Below are 18,973 nucleotides of genomic sequence, written 5' to 3'. Positions count from 1 at the left end.
TAGGACGTCTGAGAACAAGGGAACAAACCTGCCAGGACAACAGCTACAGAGGCTGTACAAAAAATTTCAACAGCATTCTGTTGTCATATCATGGCTTACCTTTCCCCTGTTTCATCTGAGAGTTAAAGGCAGCAGAGAGAGAGGAAATAGCACAACAAAGAGCTAACACCCAAGCAGTAAAGAAAACCTATTTCTCCTTATCCTTCTCACCTTCTGGGTCTAGAAAACATCAAAAAAAAATAAACCAGCATGTTCACACTAACAAAAAAAAATAGCGTTTCCACATTCATACAATCTGCCTATGCACTTCTACACTCCAAACAGGAAAGGAAGTACTGCAAACTCACTCTTCTGCTATTAATTTCGCCATAGTTAGAAAGAGAATATATCGGCCCATACAAGATCCCATCTACAACATGACTAGAGCAAAACATGGGCACACTTTCCAGCACCTGATCTCCAGGAAGTTTGAGAAGCCTGTTTTATGGAACAGTAAACAACTACCCTAACACAAGTATGGGGAAGCCATTTAAATTAACCTCCTAACTTCAAGAGGCTTATCTGAGACATTTCCAGAGCATGTGCTCTGGTTGAAGTTCTGCTTGTTTCCTCCACTATGCTCTTTCAGAGAGAGCAAAGAAAACAGAGTTGCACAGCAGGCCCTTTCGTAGTGAAGTTTTGTGTTTCCTCTGTCAGTCTGTGTCTTAGAATAAGAGATTTCAGACCAAATTATCACATGTTCATTGTGCAAAGAAGACGCTGCACCCGTCACAAGAAAAAGACTCCAAAATACAAGTACATGTCCTTAATTGTTCATTTTTGTGCAGTGGCTTTCACTTGATTTGGGCTGATTGTTTTATATCATATTGAATATTTCTTGCATTAAACCCTTAAAAACTGAAAAGAGAAAAGACCACAAAAGCTATTTACCTTTTAGTCTCACAATACTTGAGATAGATCTGAGAACTTTCTCCTTGTCTCTGGTTTTCTGAGCCTTTTAGTTTTACACTGAGGTTACAGTTTCCGCAAAAGGTGAAGAAAAATATAAGAACAAGGACTTGAAGCCTCCCTGAGACCGGTGTTGGAGTGAGTGAGAGCAAGATCGCATATACTTGTAGGCAATCATTTGTATGTGCATACATGTGAATATACTTGCAAGATGAGGCTACCGTAGGCTCCTCAGTGGGGAAAAATACCTGTATCTTTCCCAACACCTGCTGCCTGATGTCCACCTTGGTGCCAACTCCTACATGCCTGCTGCTCTCAGATCACTAGAGAATTGCCCTACTCTGTGTTGTTTCCCCAGTGGGACCAACATTGCCTTACAAAAATCCTCAAGTGACCTGTATTGCTCAGTGCCTCTCTATGCAGTGTATTAAGAAAATGACTCTTACTATGGCCACAACCTGATTTCAGGGTTATCCTAACACTATCAGTAAATACGCACTTATCAGGAACTGCCACAGCATGAGCTGCTGATTCACCTGCTACTAACCTTAGGGTGTCTTTTCTAAGGTGCTGGCCTGTTGAGGGTTGATTTTTAAGGCTTTCTAACATGAGCATCTCTCATGAGGACCTACTAAATACTGCAAATCTCTATTTCTAGATTTTTATTATGCTAGAAAAAAGTTAAGTGGTAATTTACTGGATAGTAATTGACACTTTTAGTCATGGTTTACGTCAAATTGCATTTGGAAGGAAAAGAGAGTTCCATTTAAAATATAATAAATCACAACACCCTAAAGCCATTTTTCATAATTTTTTCCTCTGTTTTCCAATTTGCAAAGTCTAGTGCCATAGAGGATGACCTAAGAAATGGATTAAAACAGTAGAGACCATGAAATTTAAATTCCATCTAGTTCAAAGCCTGATAACTACACAGGAATAGCCTTAACCTGAGAAATGTTAATGCGCAGTCACTACAACAAAAGCAGATAGCAACATTCTGAACTGCTTGGCTAGACTCTCTTCTGAAGTCAGAGAGAAACAGATGCTTCCAGGACAGAAATGATCTAATTCTCAGACTGAACTTAAGATAGATCAAGTTAGATGTCAGATAACAGCCTAAAAGCTCCAATTTCATTCCATTTGCTAAAAAGTGACACTACAGTAACTGATGCACTTAATAAGTCCACTTTTTTCTACATCTAAAGTTAGGTGAGATAAAACCCTTCCAAATACTGCCTTTTTGATAAACCCGGAACTCGTAAGTACAGATGTTTTTTTCTGATTTTCTACATAAAAAGCTGTATTGGATGTATCAACATTCACAAGAGCTTGTTGATCTAGTAAGTCACTTTTAAAAATAATATAAGGATTTTAGTTTAAGGTATATATTTTAGGGGCTCATATTTAACTTTTTAAATGAAAATACATTAAGTTGGATAAAAAACCGGTGTAAACTTCACTTTTAAGACTCAAATTTTTGATTCCTTCCTGTTCTGACTACTCACAGCGAATGAAACAACGTTTAAATTCAGCCTTTAGAACTACAGTTGTAAGAAAGTTATCAGAAAATCTTGGAAGAAGCTTTGTGGTTACAGCTAAGGATTTCAGTAGGATTATAATTGGGTTGTTTATTTCATCTCAGAAATCATTTAAGAGATCTCAGGACTTCAGCTGATAGTCTGGAATTCCAGTAACCAAACAAAATATGTTTTAGAGAGCTTGCAGACATGAAGCCCCACCAACCTCCCTGTGGCTATCTAACAGAGTCCCTACACAAAGGTGTGATTCCTGAGGTGACTTGGGGAGATGGTTATGTTCTGCAGGTGAGAGTCTTCTGCACTTTCCCTCAGCTGGCCAAAGCACTTTGTGGTATCAGCCTGGGCTTCCTGGAGGTCAGGAGAAAGCAGAAAAGTTTTGATGAGTTCCAGTCCACAACGGGGGACATGCGGTACACCTCTTGCAGAGCTGCTTCTAAAGATATCATTGAGAGTGATCATTGACTTATACAGCCTGCTATGACTGAGGTACCTCATTGCTGTTTCCATTAACAAGACTTGCTTTCCCTGGGTGCCTGTTCTCTTTTTTCAGTGGTCTGTTGGTCAAGGAGATAACTTTGTCATTATGTGCCTCTGTGGGACTCTTTATGTACAATGTCCAAAATCTAGACAGCACAGTACAGCAGAAAAGTCACTAAAATAAAACTTACTTCAGAGAACTTCAACCACAACAGGGTTTGAGCAGGAAAAGACTTCACAGTGTGGTCACTAACAGGTAATGGACAGGAAAGAGGTGGCTCTCTGTCAACAAAATTTACATCTTCTATATATGTAACCCCTTTCCCACCACTCCGTTACCTGTTTTGGTAAAAAAGGGACCTGACCAATGTACAACAGCACAAACTCCATGAAAGGGGGCTCATGTTAATCACTTTCTTCTCTGCCTCGACACAGAAACCACCAGAAACTCCACACCATAGCTGTCCTGGTCACTCTTTGGCTTGGTATCTTCACTGTGCACAACAATGAGACATGAGTTTTTAAGCCAAGAGGAACACAAGAGTTCTCAACCACATTGCACCAGCTGTCTGACGAGTTCAGGGTTCACCCTCAGCCAGAGCTTATCCATGAGCTCAAAACAGCGATAAATGTATAGTACAAGTATGTACAAATACACGTATCTGCAATTTATGAACAACTGGTGTTGCTGTCTGGTTTTGTACGGTGTATGTGATGACAAATGAATTCAAGAGATCTCATTGCAACATTTATAGTGCACTGTGGGTTTGAAATCAGAAGTGTAACATCTGCTTGATTTTGCTTCTCTTCTGCTAGTTGCTTACTACAGCTCACTGCAAGATGAGGACTGGCCTCCAGTGGGTACAGAATGCCATGAAAATATCAGACATAAGACATGTCAACAAAGGGCTTTCCAACAGCCAAAGGTGCCAGCCCTAACAAGACGCAAGTCAAGATCCCAAACTGTTAGGCAAAGTCAGTCCAAGAACACCCTAAGAGCACTCCAAGGACTGCATTTTTTCCGAGGGTCATTCCCACTCCTAATACTGCTTCCAAGACCATGTCATCTTCCAAATGCACTCATAAGGCTCCGTTTACTCCCAAAGCCCTCCCTCCCAGTCCCAGATGCTCCCCAAAAATGTATCCTCAGGGCCATGTCATCTCTGGAACCAACTCCGAAGGCCACATCCATTTCTAAGACCACTCCTGAAGTTACGACCACCCTGTCTCTCCCAAATGCACGCTGTGCCACAGCACAGCCTCTCTGAAACCTGCTCATAAGCAACAATACAAACAGCAGCTAACTAAGCATGGCACCAGACACAGCAGGAAACTGCATACAAACCACACACACCAATTTCGTGAAACTACTACCTGCTAGGCAGCAAGGAAGTCTCTGGAGCTCTAAATGGACTCCATTCAACCCTACACCTCCACTTGAGTTTTGGGGGAATTAACTATAAGGTTAATATAGCTCTCCAGTTGTAATTACACCCTGTGACAGAATGCATATATCATACTGACCATGGCTAGTGAGATGGAAAGATGGGGTTGGAGTTCTCTGAATGTCCAGAACTTTTCAAATAAATCCAGTCTCACTGAGTAAGCCAGAATATGCTCTAGCTTCCAGGAGCTGTTATTTTACTCCAATAAAGAATGCTGCTTATGCAGATGAAGAGGGCATTTTGTGGTTTAAACTTTGCTGAAATTTACAAAAAAAGGTCTCATGTAGACCAAAACAATTTGCAAATTCATGTTTACCTTACCAAACAATTGAGTTGAGAATACAAACTGCTTATTCCACAAAATCCTGAAATAATGACCTGTTTCAATAATCTAGATTTGTGTTTAATATTTAAAATTAATATTAATTTATATTATTTTTAAAGTTATACTTAAATCTCATGTTTAATTAAAAATACTTTAAAAACCTTGAAAATTAAAGAAATTAAAGATTAGTTCCCCAGAAAATGTTTTGTTGTTTTTTTTTTTTAATTATTATTATTTTTAAAGTTTGCATTTCAGTGTAACTTAAGACCAAATGTGGAAAGGGGATTCTTGCAAACCCTCCCAAATCCTGGCATTGATGCTAATATGGTGTGGGATGAGGTATTATACGTATTAGTTGTTACAACTAAGATGAGAGAAGTCTGAAATCTGACTGAGGAACTGAATAAGTTCCAGTAATTCACTTTGCGCTGATCTGTTACTAAATTAGTCCAACTTAGCCCATACAAGTAATTACCAAGAGCACTTTAGAGGGCAAGTACAGAAATGGACGTGATCAGATATCTGAGGGCGGCAGATATAATGTTCTGATTCATTTTTAAAGCCACTTGACATTTACACATACAACAAAGCGGTGGGCTGGCAAAAGGGGGCTAATGGAGGGAAAAATACATCAAATAGGGAAGCCACAATGAACAAAGCAATTGTTGCATGAGGGTGTCTGTGGGAAGGTCTAACAAAACCTCATTTTTACTCAATGGCTATGGAAATTTTCTTGCATGAAGCAGGTTGCTTCAGTGTTCAATGCATTGTCCTGATCCCAGCCAGGCACTGCCCTCAATGAAGACACACGTACAGACACCACCTTCAAAGAAGAGCAGGAAGAGAAAATGGAACACAACTTAGCTGTATGATTGATTTGTAACTTAATATGGTGAAAGATTATTTTTGACCACCTAGCCACGTTATGCCTTTCAGCAAATGTTTAAAAGGTGCCCAGGCTTACACTAATACAATTAGTTCATCCCTTAGAGAACTTAGTAAACAAGGAAGGAAGAACACCCTTAAAAATCTAGGAAGCTTGCAATTCTGGGACTGAAAATATATTTAACAAATAAAGTAACATAGATTTTTTTTTCCTTACAAATTTAAAGAAGCTGCTAAATGAACTAGGATCACCCAGAAAATACATATCCCCTTCATATACAGCACCTTGTCAAAGGAAGGAGGGTCTGTACCATTTTGGTCTAGGCCCACCACCAGTTAACAGCACCTGCAGCAAAGCATTGGCAGTTCGTTCAGCCTTATGCTGTAATTTGTTCCTCTCCCCCTTCACCTCTACTATTTCAGATTAATTTCCCCTGGACATGGTCCCTATCTCACTGTTTTTCAGTAAACGAAAAACCTATCCTGAATTTCAGCTGGAGCAAAGCAAGGGTACTTCTAAGGGCTCCATGAAGCCTCCCTTTCTGTCTGGATATATCCACATATCTGATATCACCTGGGGCTTGTTTTTGCCACCAACAAAGCAGTCCTTTCAAGCAGCACCAGAAGAGGAGGGATCCTGAAGGAAACCTTCTAGAGCACAGCAAACACAAGCAAAAACACTCACCTTCCAAGTTCTATAATTTTAAAAATGCTGCCAGACCCTCTTTCCAAGCTAAAGATATTATGGATGAAACATGCAGTGCTATTTATTTCTCTAATCCTCATCTGTCAGTTCAGCTGTGATTGTGGGACATAATCAAGTCCTTCTGCCTATTCACTTGGTGTGATTTACTATTCAGCAAACACCAGTTACACCTTCTTGGTCATCCCTGTGGCAGACAAGCGTTCCTGGTGCTCTTGCAGTCAAGCTGAAACCAGATCCAGAATTACTCACTCAGTTTAGCAGCATCATACAATTAGTATCCTCTTACTCAAGCAAAATTCCCCTTGATGCCTGCACAAATTTAGCAGAACACAAATGAAGGACTTGCTGAATTTGGTCCAGTAGTTTCCACTTGCCAAAATCATGATTGTTTTAGCTGAGTAGTCCTATGGGATTTCTTTCCACTGTTGTGCAAGTGGATTATTGGAAAGTATTTCCATACTTCAGAAGAAGTAATTCAGATCTTATGGGGGTAGCAGGTGGGTGACTGGTGCTAGTTTGAGATTGTTCAAATCAACTAACCTTTAGCTCCTTTTCTCTGCCAAGTTCTCTTGTGAATTTACTCAGCGCTGCATGAATGACTTCCTTTCTGCTTCTGGGTGGTATGGACAGCCATAGCTGTGCAAGATTCACATTTCCTTCAGCCAGAGTCATCCTCCCAAGTCTCCAAATGCAAGCTTGTAAACTCAGTGATCCTCCACATATAGCTAGGCAAGATAAGAAAGAAAAAGAACCGCTAAGAATGAAATAATACTGCATGAGACCGCATTTTTACGTGAGCTGCTCCTTCTCTTTTCCTGGCCTTAGATCAAGTCATGTAGCATTACAAAGAGCTAACTGTAACCCAGTGTCCTGGTTTCAGTTAGGACAGAGTTAATTTTTCCTCATAGTAGCTGGTAGGGTGCTATGTTTTGGATTAGGATGAGAAGAGCGCTGATAACATGCTGATGTTTTAATTGTTGCAGAGCAGTGTTTACACCAGGCCAAGGACTTTTCGGCTTCTCGCTCTGTCCTGCCAGCGAGCAGGCTGGGGGTGCAGCAGGAGCTGGGAGGGGACAGACCCAGGACAGCTGACCCAAACTGGCCAAAGGGGTATTCCATACCATCTGATGTCATGCTAAACAATATATAGGGGTGGCTGCTCAGGGATAGGCTGGGCATCGGTCAACGGGTGGTGAGCAATTGCATTGTGCATCACTTGTTTCGTACACATTATTGTTAGTAGTACTATTATCATTATCATTATCATCATTATTATTATTATTATTATTATATTCCTGTCTTTATAAACTGTCTTTATCTCAACTCACCGGCTTCACTTTCCCGTTTCCCTCCCCCATCCCAGAGAGGGAGGGGGGAGGGTAAGCAAACGGCTGTGTGGTGTTTAGCTGCCGGCTGGGTTAAACCACAACACCCAGTTATAAACCTATTCCAGACATGCAAAGCACTGTCTCTACTTACTGCAGGCCAGATTCTTTGGTGTAAATCGTGGATGCCCCATTAACTTTCAACTCATCTGGCAGAAAACAGTCCTGCAGTTTAAATTCCCAGATGACAACCTAAACTACTTAATTTCTTAATTCTGAAAACACTTGCTGAACTGATGTGAAGCTTACAGGTCAAGAAGAAAGTCCAAGCACGCAAATAAATCCCTGCAGGCATATTCCACCACTCAGTCTTTCCACGGAAAGAAGAGGTAGGCATTTGGGAAGCCCGGTGACTACCTAGATCTCCCATGATTCCTCTGGGATGCAGGGTTGCAGTGTCAGAACATCCCAGCCTCTACAAAGCTATTATTATCCCAGAGACAATACTCTACTAGTTTTATTTGCTTAGCTAAGCATAAGCAAAATTTATCTACTCAGTCACACAACCACAAATGGTCCTTGGGTCATCAAAAGCACTTTTTTTTTTCTTTTTACTTTCTGTTAACTATTCAGGAGGATAGTTTTCCACTGAAAAAAAGAACAGTAGGTCCCATATGTGATGTGATGAGGAAAACACAGTCTATATCTGAATGCGTTGTGTGCTGATAATGAATTATACGGACTAAAAGACATCTTGGGTTGCTACTGCTAACAAGAAAGAATCCTTTGTAACAATTGAAATGATACAATCCACATCTAAAAACTTCTGCAAGTTCTGTTTAGCAAGCCATGATACAGGGAGTTTGATAAAAGAGGGACTGATAACAGGCTAAAAGAATTGTTCTACTCCCTTATTGCTGGTATGACCATACCTTCTGTAGATAAGAAGCCACAGAGAGTTGTGGAAACACTTGGAAGCTTGTTAACCATTAAGGAAGTGCTTTTGGCCAGCCCATGGGCACCTATCCGTGCCAATGCTACTTTTGGACATCACTGGAAGGTCTAGACCTAGCTCAAGGTCCTAGAACTAACCTCCCCACACAAATACGCTCTGGATGAACTGAGCTGCTGATCTCTTGACTTTTTCTATGCTTCACAATCTTGTCTCGGTGTTTTCATAGCCTGCTTTGGGCAGCACTGATCTAGATTGTATAGAGAATCTCCCTTCTTGCTCCTTTATCTGGTACCCATTGAACAGTGTTGAGAATCCTGAGGACAGCTAGTTTTGAAGGTGTTCAGACTGAACACTCTGTACAAAGAGTACATCAGGTGCTAGGTCTGACTCTAGATCATGTCAATACCACCACATTGAACTATAAAACTGAACTACTTTTCACATGGGGGTTTGTCTCTGTGGTCACCAACTCGTGACTACCAGGAAATGCAGCCAAGGGCTGTAACAGTAAAGATGCCAATAGTGTTTCTATAGCAATCTTCACAAGCTTTATCCCTTTTACAGCTGAGAAGGTGGGATGGTACATGCAAGGCTGGAAATTCAATCTGTGCTTGCAATGTCAGTGTAGTACACTTTCCAGCTATGCTCAGGTGACTGAAATCATAATACTCTCTTCCTTCTAAACCATATGATGAGCAGCAAAGAGAAGCTAAGCTCACAACATAAATAGGATGTTTTCTGCTGAGGAGAAAAAGAGGTCCTGTTTTAAAATACACATTTCAGCTATTTGCCAGAGGCGGATAAGCCCTTTCTCCATGTTTATTTATGTAATCAATGCTAAGATGAGCTTGTTCCTCTCTTATTTTCAATTCAAGTCAGTCCATTGTTTTTCTTCATATCCTTATGTTACCCATTGTTTAGCAGAGTACAATAAATGGAAGCATTTTGTTACACCAATATTCCTTTGCTACGAGTTCTGAAACAATAGACCTCTATTACCATTACTTTGCACCCACATTATCTTTCACCCAAGGCATCTCCAAACAAACAGCCTTACAAATCCTTATGAAGTAAAGGCTTACTTCTTCCACACAAATGCACAAAGAATTATACAAGCACTGAAATTCAGTAGCTGTGTGAAACTGTTCTATAGCAACACCCTTCAACAATTCAGTACAGACAGAAAAATGCTAAGGGCCTGCTGGTAAGCTGGGGAATGCTAGCAGTGTTGTCTTGAAGTCAGTCTAATGGAGACCAGGGCACTGACTTGAAGCTGCATTATCCCAAAACTGTAATTAGAGCTTGACATGAGTTTTATAACAAAGAAAATTATATATTTCATATATATTTCACTATCCACTAAGATTTAGATTAAATATAGAAACATCACAGCTTTGAGAGAGCTTTTCTTCATTCATTGCCTGGTTCCTTCCTAGCAGCCAAACAAGCTCTAAAGAGACTCCACAAGGACTCCAACAGGCTTCCAGAGATCTCCCTCAAGCTCAGACCACCCCAAAAGTTTAACAGAAAACCACAAAGCACCAGACATTGGTGTAATGTTAATTGGGGTCCCTGACATCAGGAAAGCAGATATTGTAGCATTCCTCCAAAGAAATAGGATGCTGAACACATGGACTTCAACTTCAGGAGCCTGAAAGCCCAAAGAATCCTTGCTCAAGTCAGCATGATCACAATTTACCAAATCCACTTCCTTACCAAGGCATGCCAGTTGTCCTTAAATTCTTGGCAGTGGCGTGGAAAATTCCTAGACCTGAAGCCAGAATGTGCTTAATATAAAAGGGTTCAGGTTTTTCCCCACAAGACAGAAAAAAAAAAAAGTTATAACAGAAGTTCTTTTTTTTTTTTCCTGTTCCCAAATGGAAACATCTATTTATCCTTAATTTCATGATTTCCCATAGGTCAATAACCTTGAGTCTCTACTCCCCCTAGCTGCAAAACCTAGTAACACTTCTATCGCCTTTCCTACCTGACTGTATCTTGCTGCATAATGAACATCTATTAAGATTTCATGACAACACCAGCAGTCAGGTATTGATAAATCTTAGATATCCAGCATGCAGTGAGTAAAGTGAGACACAGAAGTTGATTGGCCTATCTGTTGATAAACTACTAGTAAGCATCAGACTTAGAAACAGGGCAAGAGTCTTTGTTTCAAGTCATTCTCAAGAATCTTGGAGAACACTGCAATCCGTAGGTTCTTGTCTTTGTTACTGTTTTGTATAGCAATCCATCTAATTCGAAAATATCCTAAGTACTGCACAAGAGTTTCAAGTAGTATGTCATCTGTCGCCTACTTTCTATTTAGTGGATTCTCCAAACAGATGTCAAGTCTCAATCACTTCCAAAAAAAGATCTGCTGAAGAGAGACCTCTACTTTGTCTGAAATGTAAGCATTTTCTTATTGCAGTCCATCCAATATGCACCCATCTTATGCATTTTTCACACAATTTTGTACATACATTCGCATCAGAGGACAAACGTTTTCTATATCTAAAAGAAATGGAAAAAACATATGAAAAAATACATGGAACATTAGAAAGCAGAAAGTTTGATTGTGTGAATGACAACGCAGTTGAGTTGTGGATGCTTCTACGAAAATTTTCTATTGCTTTGTGCTTTGGTTCACTACAGTCCTGAAAATAATGCAAATGGTAATTCTTAGGTAGAATTGGAATCCCACGTAAATCTGTTATAAAACTGTGTTCTGATTCAGTGGTGTCTAGCACTCATTTTGCACTAAAATTCATTTTTGAGGGTGGAGAGGGAGGCTTTGAGCAAGAGAAGTGTTTTCAAAGCTTTTCACTAAAGGTTTTTAACCCTGTAAGTCAATGACTTCTTTGAAGCTTCAAAAATTCAGGAGTGAGAAAAAAAGTCACAAAGATTTGACGATTTCATTAGGTCAGTGGTGCATTCACTAAACATGCAGATCACCTCTAGCTAGGGTGGCTAACCACTTTCTGGTTTATGTTTATTTCTAAGGTGGCAAGCGTAAAGGAAACTCATGACAAAGGAAACTCAGAAGCTCTGAAGTGTCAGCAAGTACTTGTCTGAAGTACAGCAAGTCCTACTACATTGTTTAGGTAGAAAACTAAAAAAATATTCCCAAGTATAAATCAAAGTTGCTTACACCACTGAAGTCTCTCCTTTTTTCTTTATATATACACACACACACACTTTCAGAGGCTAAATGTCATTCAAGATATTATAAGCAAATTGCAACTGAAAACATTGATAAATGGTGGCTGCAGAAAGACAACATCTCCACCCTCATTGAGGGCAGTGATTTTAGAATGCCAGCTATCTCTGAAATACAGTTTGAAATAAATTTTGTATTAGACGTGCACAGTATCTAGACAGAATCATAGATTGAAACAGTGCTGGAACACTCATCTGAAACAACCTCCTCATTTTGTAATGGCTACAGACATTTTAGACACAATCACACATACAGGGTAAGATTCTTACAGCTGTGCACTGCCAGAAAGGCGTACAGCAGCCTCCCAGCAACTGTAGACCAGCCCACAATGTATACCTACGTAACAGATATATAATTACAAACACATTTAGCTAGCTAAGATCTGCTTGTTGCTGACATTCCAGGTTAACTCCACAAAGGCGTTGAATGGGCAGCTCAGCTGCACAGTGATTAGCAGACTTTTTGTCTTGAGCTTTTCCAGCAAGTATGCAAAGGTGTTTCCCCTTGACAGCCTATTTCAGGTTCACAAGCAAGTCTGTTTTTCTGTGACTTATTTTAAAGCCCTGTCAGCATATTTGTCATCCTAGGCTCTGAAATCTGAAGGTTAGTCCCTCCAGCCTTCCCAGAGGCAGCGGATGTTCATTGAAAGCTTTTATGATCTTATGATGGATAAAAGCCTATTAAAAATGCAGGTATTTTCCCAATATTAAAATGGATTTTAGAGCTTTTAATGGAATCAAAAAAATAGCAGCAGTTCAGAGTGCTGACTTGGTATTTTCCCTTTGCCAAACCTCTGGCCTATACTGGAGGTCAGTCAGCATCTCTCTTCAATCAAATCTTCAATCAAAAGGCCATCTCATTTTCTCTCACAGGAGCTGAGCTTGTACTCTGCTGTTGATGAGATGCTGCAAATGTGGCTACATCCCAGTATTATTTTTTTCATGTGTGTGTGTCCCTAATCCTCTCCTGGCAACTGTCCCTTTCCTCAAACAGCACTAAGTGGCAAGCAGCTCTAAGGATGGATCTTCCACACCTACACAAAACTCTGCAGGAAGCAGGCTGCATTTTGTGTGAAAGCAAGGTGAGCCTTCTGTAGAATTACATTTAAGATGATGTAGGAAGAGGGAGCTTCAGTGATTGCTTTCACCTTGGTTTTCCTACCATACCTTCTGTTCCAAGCCTGTGTTGCTGTCCCATTTATTTCTGCTGCTTTCCTTGTCATCCTCTTTCTAGTGATTCCTACTGTAGGTAAGTTCTCATCTTTCTTATTTTTAGATCCATCTCTTCCCACACTGTACTTTGCCCAAGAGCAAACATATAAACAAATCTTACAGCCAACCCCTGAGCTCCTTTCTTAGTCTTCATTGTTCAGTCTTTCAGAGAGTCCCTGTGCTCCATAGGTCAGCATGGCTTTCCTGTGCAAGGCAGTAGGGTGTTACAGAACACTGACCAGGTGGGCAGAGGAGGAGTGGCAAGCACAGTGAGAGCTGGAGCCATCCCATTAGCACGGCTCAAAGCACAGGGTTGGAAGGGCACCTAGCTCCCCTCATGCTCTCCAGACCATCCTGTAGCTGCCTTCAGTTCCGATATTTTCTCTGTCTTCAGGAGCCGATAAACACTGTCTTCATCTAAGCAACCACCAGAGACGCTTGTGTGCTACAGGAACATGTCCTAACATCCTCCTAACATCATCCTAACATGTGCATTAGGTAATGTAACTTCCTCCAAGGTAGCATGACCCCAGATGAGCTGTGAAGGACACAGACATCCACTCTGCCAGCAGCCAGGTATAAGCCAAAGGTAAACCCAGCCCTCTGAAGAGTATGGCTAAAAGCTGATCATTCCAGACACTGGGCAGTCCTGATCTCAAACTTGGGCCATGTGTAAATTGGTTTGTCTGTATTAAAGCAGTGAAACCTGCAGCTAACCACATCCGATACCAATGTTATTTATTAATGAAACTAGACACACCCATTCACAATACTCTGGATTTTGAGTAAATGCCATTGGACAGGTTATTAGAAAGGCAGTCATGGTATGTTAGCTACATGAAACACAAACTCATCTACCTCTGTGCAGCCACAATCAAGACTGAGCAGGTGAGCATATCCCTGAGGCAGCCTTTGGATTCAGTTTCACCAATTCAACATTATGCTTGGTACTTTCATTGAGAAATCCTACAGAGGGAAGAAAGAACAGATAAAACTGGTAAAATATTAAACTACATTCTCCAGAGGAAAACAGCACCTGCTTCATTAATGAAACAGCTCAATGGAAATCATCTTAAACTGGCCAGAAAAGCTGGACACCCTCAGTCTGTTCAAGTCCACTGAGCCCAAGTCAGGAGCAACAGTTGTCCAGATCTGCCTCTGCTGTAATTCCACCAACTTTACACCAGCTTAGACCAGTGCATCTGTCTGAAGCTCCAGTTCCCAAGCCCAATGTAAACTAATTTCCCAAGAAATGTGAACTAATATGTCAGACTAATATACCCCAGTAGATAGATACCCTGCACATGCTCAAAGTCTTCCAAAGAAGGGCTGGTCTGTAAAGATATGAGGCCTATCAGTCTGGAAATACAGCATGCCTGATGCACTTCAGCGGAGTAGGATCTCCACTGTTAAAGACGAGAGTCTATACTCAAAGACAACAGCTCTAAAGCTGAATCAGTAAAAAGTCCCATAAGCTTTGCAGAGCAAGCTCTGACAAGGACAGTTAATGCACACTGCCCAGTTAGCATTAATGATTTTTCTAAATGTTTAAAACTTAAAATAAAAACCACTAAAACATGAATCGGGGAATGAAAAAAACATTAAAAGCAGAAGTTAGAGCTACTGTCCATTTTGGTCCCTGCTAATACATTTCTTAATGGAGTTCACATCCGCAGGTAGAACATTATGTGTTTCTACCCTTTGAGAAACTGCCCTTGACTGCTGGACAGTTTGGCTCTGCCCTGCAGCCCCGAGCCAGGCACCATTCCCACCTGCTGCCCTCTCTGCCTTTACTCTTCTGTGTGCAAGAGTCAGGGAGCAAGGACAATCTCCCAGCCACTCCTGAGCACTGAGGACCTCTCCACAGGTGATGCAGCTTTTGGTGCAACAAGGCTCAGATCTCCACGTGGCAACTCCTATTATACAACTATGATTAGTAACAGAAACGTACTAAATCCATTAGGACTACACTCCAGCTTAAGCCATTTTCTAGCAAGCATCAAACACAGAAAGCACCTGTGACATCCAAAGCACTCCTTATGTTTGATTCCAAAGGGGGCTTCTTTAAACAGACATGCTTCTGCTTAATACAGAGATAACAAGAGCATTAGAGAGAGAGAGAGAGAGACCTGAATTTAGAAGAATTCAAACATAACTCACATCCAAAACAGAGTCTGAAAAGAAGAAACAAGGGATATCAGACAAATCAGATCTTACCACTGCAAGAAACAAAAATAACAAAACTATAGCAAACACAAAGATTTTGGGAAATGAGTGGAATGAAATGATATAAAGCACAGCTACATCTTCAATTTTACATATGACTTAAAGGATGGTATTTCCTGCAACATGAAGTCTACAACCCCACTTTGCATCAGTCTGAAGTTGGTTCAGAAAGTAAGCAAGTCATCACCATCAATGCCAGAGAAGTATGGATGTCAGTGAAAAGGCTCCTACTCAAGTACTCACCAGATAGTTCAGATAGTTTCTAATGTTAAAAGACATCCCAGACAAACATGACCTTTGCTCCCAGCAGCCAGAAAATGAATATAATATACATCTCTGAGCTCCAAATGCTACTCTACTTTTTCAATTCCAATTCCTTTCTTCTGATACTTTGTTTACAGCTTCCTGCACATATACAATGCAAACACAGTAACTCACTTTGCCAGTGTTTTGGATTATTATTTCCAAACAGTCTAGAGCAAATGCTAGAGAACCCTCATTTCAACAGTCATTTGGCAAGAGGAAAGATTTATTTGACGATAGATGACATTTTTCCCCCCGGCAAGATTAGAGAGTGCATGGATTCTTCTACTGCTTCCAATTACCAAGCCATTTGTCAAGAGAAGGTGACAGTTCAAAACTCATGACCATAATTAGTTTCTCTTCTGACGTCTCAAAGACTTCCATTCTTATGTTAGATCTGCACCAAAAATGGAACAGTTTATACACTGCTTCAACCCAGAGATGGCTAGGCTCCCTAGTCTCTTCCAGAGTGTCTGGCATGTCATCACAGCCCCCCCCAAAAAACTCAAAGAAGTGTAAATGAAAAACATAGCTCTTCTCCAGCTGACAGAACAAACATTGCTGGAATATATTTTATGCAAACTGTATATACATATAAGGAATTATTTTTACTGTCAGCTTGACTTTCTTCTAGCTTTTTATCTTAAAAGGAAAGCTGCAGATACTATTCTAAAAAGAGAAAGATGTGCATAGATTTATGGCAGTCTGCGAAAAATTAGGTCGACTCAGGCAACGCGCACCATTTAATCTGCAAGGAGGTATTGTCAAGGAAGTCTCCCTCCTCTTTGATCAGCAGCTGCAGGTGATGAACGCCTCAGCACCGTTTAACGCAGTGAGAAGCAAACTCTTGGAGGCTGTTTATTGCAGAGCCAGGCAGAGACAGCTCAAGGCGTTTCCTCAGTATACACTGATTCAGTTTGGATGCCCAAGGATAAGCGACCAGGGATGAAGCGAAGGACCTGGGACGAAGAGCTGTGTGATGTGAAGCCCCAGCTGCTGCACAGCTGATGGCAGGAGGGAAGTCAAGGCCAGCCACGCGCTCACACCTCTGGCAGCAGCAGGGCTTTGGCACAGGCCCAGCAGGCAGCCCTCTCGCTGCTCGCAGCAGCCTGCTTACCTTGGGCAGCTGCCTGCTTATTGCTCCTACAACTGGCCCTGCAAATAAGGACAGATGATCATAAAGCAGGATTTCAGTGGTACTTGGAGGCCATCCATTTCTGTGTCCTGTTTTATGAGTGATGCGTGTGGTTGCCGTTTTGTACTTCATTTCTGCCTTCAAATTCAGCAGGAGATCATGCAAGCCAGGATTATTTGAGAACCAAGTTGTAAGTGTGTAGCACTGCAGCCATTCATTCACAACAAAACATTTCTTCATTTTAACTATCCATAAACATTATCTATGCCTAAACTGTATTGCATGACTTACTAGTAATTAAAAATGAGCCAAAAGCCCACATTTTTTTCAGTAATAAATTCAAGTGATAACACTTTTACCTTTACTGATAATTAAGGCAAATAATTGCAAATAGAAAAATCTCATTTCAAGCTTACACTTTTGGTTAGATGCAAAAAGATTTGTTCTGTGTCAAATTAAAACAGAATTGTTTTATAATTTTGGTTTAAAAAATAAGAAAAACAGAACTACTTTAAGACAGGGAAATAGAAATCATCATTTCACTTCAAAATATTGGTTTAACCTGTAAATATTTAGGCAGTTTTTCCTCATAGGAAACGCCTGGGTTTTGGTGTTTGTTTGTTTCGTTTCTTAAATCAAAGACAGCCTTTTCCTGTGCAAATTTTCATTAAAATTACTACCATGCCAGTAACAGAACAATATACAGGACTTAGTAGCTCTTAATTCACCCTGTACAGGACTGTCATGCTACACCCATACACACACTTCCACCACTGTTTTCCTCTCCTCTCCTCTAAATAAGATTTCTGTCTGTCCCATTTGTGTTCCCATGCTGGTAAACATCCTCCCTAACAAGAGGTAATACTTATGCTGCTTTATACATCCATTTCTTTACTCTTGCCACACCCATTTGCTCGCTCCTTTCTGCTTCATGAAGAGCCTCCCTCTGCTGGCTCATGAGTCATGCTCAGGCCAGTTTCAGTACAAGCAAAGTGAGGAGACTTGTCTGGAGAGCAGGATCAGGTAAGCAGGAGCTTCTCCTGGCAGGACAATGACTTGGGGATACCCCTTTCACCTCTACAGTGGCTAGTCCCCATCTAGGATTTAGCTGGCCATCTTTACAGATTAAATGCAGGAATACAAAGACCTTAACAAGGTCACTCCAAAACAGAGGCAAGACCAAAAATCCCTCGTTTCCTGTTATTGCTTGTCACTTGCATTGGAAGTCACAACCACGATCTGTGTCCCCAGTGTCCTAGGCACCAAGAGGCAACTCACGCGCCATATGCTCTGGAACCTACAGAGACAAGAATAGCAACTGAATGTCTGTCTCAGCCCATTTCATACATGACACAAAACCAAAGAGAGAGCTGCTCAAGTAAACTCATCAAGGGACTGAATGCAGCACTCCTGGCTCTCAGCTCAGCTCTAAATCACACTCTTCTCACTCAGAGCAGTCCTGGCAGAACAAAAATTTATGCCTCAAAGATCAATCCTGTCCTGGCTGGGAGATGAATGATATAAAGCTTAAAAGTACTATTATATCATAGTTCAGGTAGAAAAATAACCTTCCCACCATGAAACTGCAGCATATTTCTTTCACAGTTCCTGTTGAACACTTATTTCCCAGTGAAAGGTACTTTTTTTTTTTTTTTCCCCAGCTTCAGTAGAATTGTAAAACGCTGGAAAACTAACAACTGAGAAAACTACTTCTGCAAGGTGTCTGGCCGAAGTCCTTGTCTAAAGAGGATGGGAAGGACCTTACAAGCTTTTCAGCTGGACCCCTGACCTTAGAAAAGATGTCCAGATTCTCAACTGGACCTTCTAAAAAAATCATTTATAATGGCAATAAAAAGTCAAGGCTATCAGTCTTGGCAAGTGAAATTGGTTCCTTGCTTATTCAGCATGCTTTACTTCTGTCTAAAGCAACTACTCCACCTTTTGCAGCGGCACCTGTCCTTGGATTTCATCTAAGGAGACCATTCATTGCACTGTAAGAGCTGCTGCAGTTTTTGGTGGTGAGGGGTTTCTTTTCCTCCTCTTCCCCCTCCTCAAGTACTTGTTTTTCCTCCAAAATATAGTCTTTAAGACAAGTGATAATATTTGTGACAACACTCAATGCATTTGGATGAAAATACCTTAAAAAAAAAAACAAAAAACTCAGAAGACAGACTATTTTGTTTTGAAATTGTCAAAATTTAAGATTTCAGACTTTCATTTTAAAGGGGTAATTTGGGAGAAATGTCTTTAAGCAAAAACAGCTTCCTTTAATTTAAG

The sequence above is a fragment of the Anser brachyrhynchus genome (genome assembly GCF_964034855.1).
Source record: "Anser brachyrhynchus genome assembly, chromosome: 1".
In the NCBI taxonomy this organism is placed as follows: Eukaryota; Metazoa; Chordata; class Aves; order Anseriformes; family Anatidae; genus Anser; species Anser brachyrhynchus.
Note: the sequence above shows the minus strand (reverse complement) of the source record.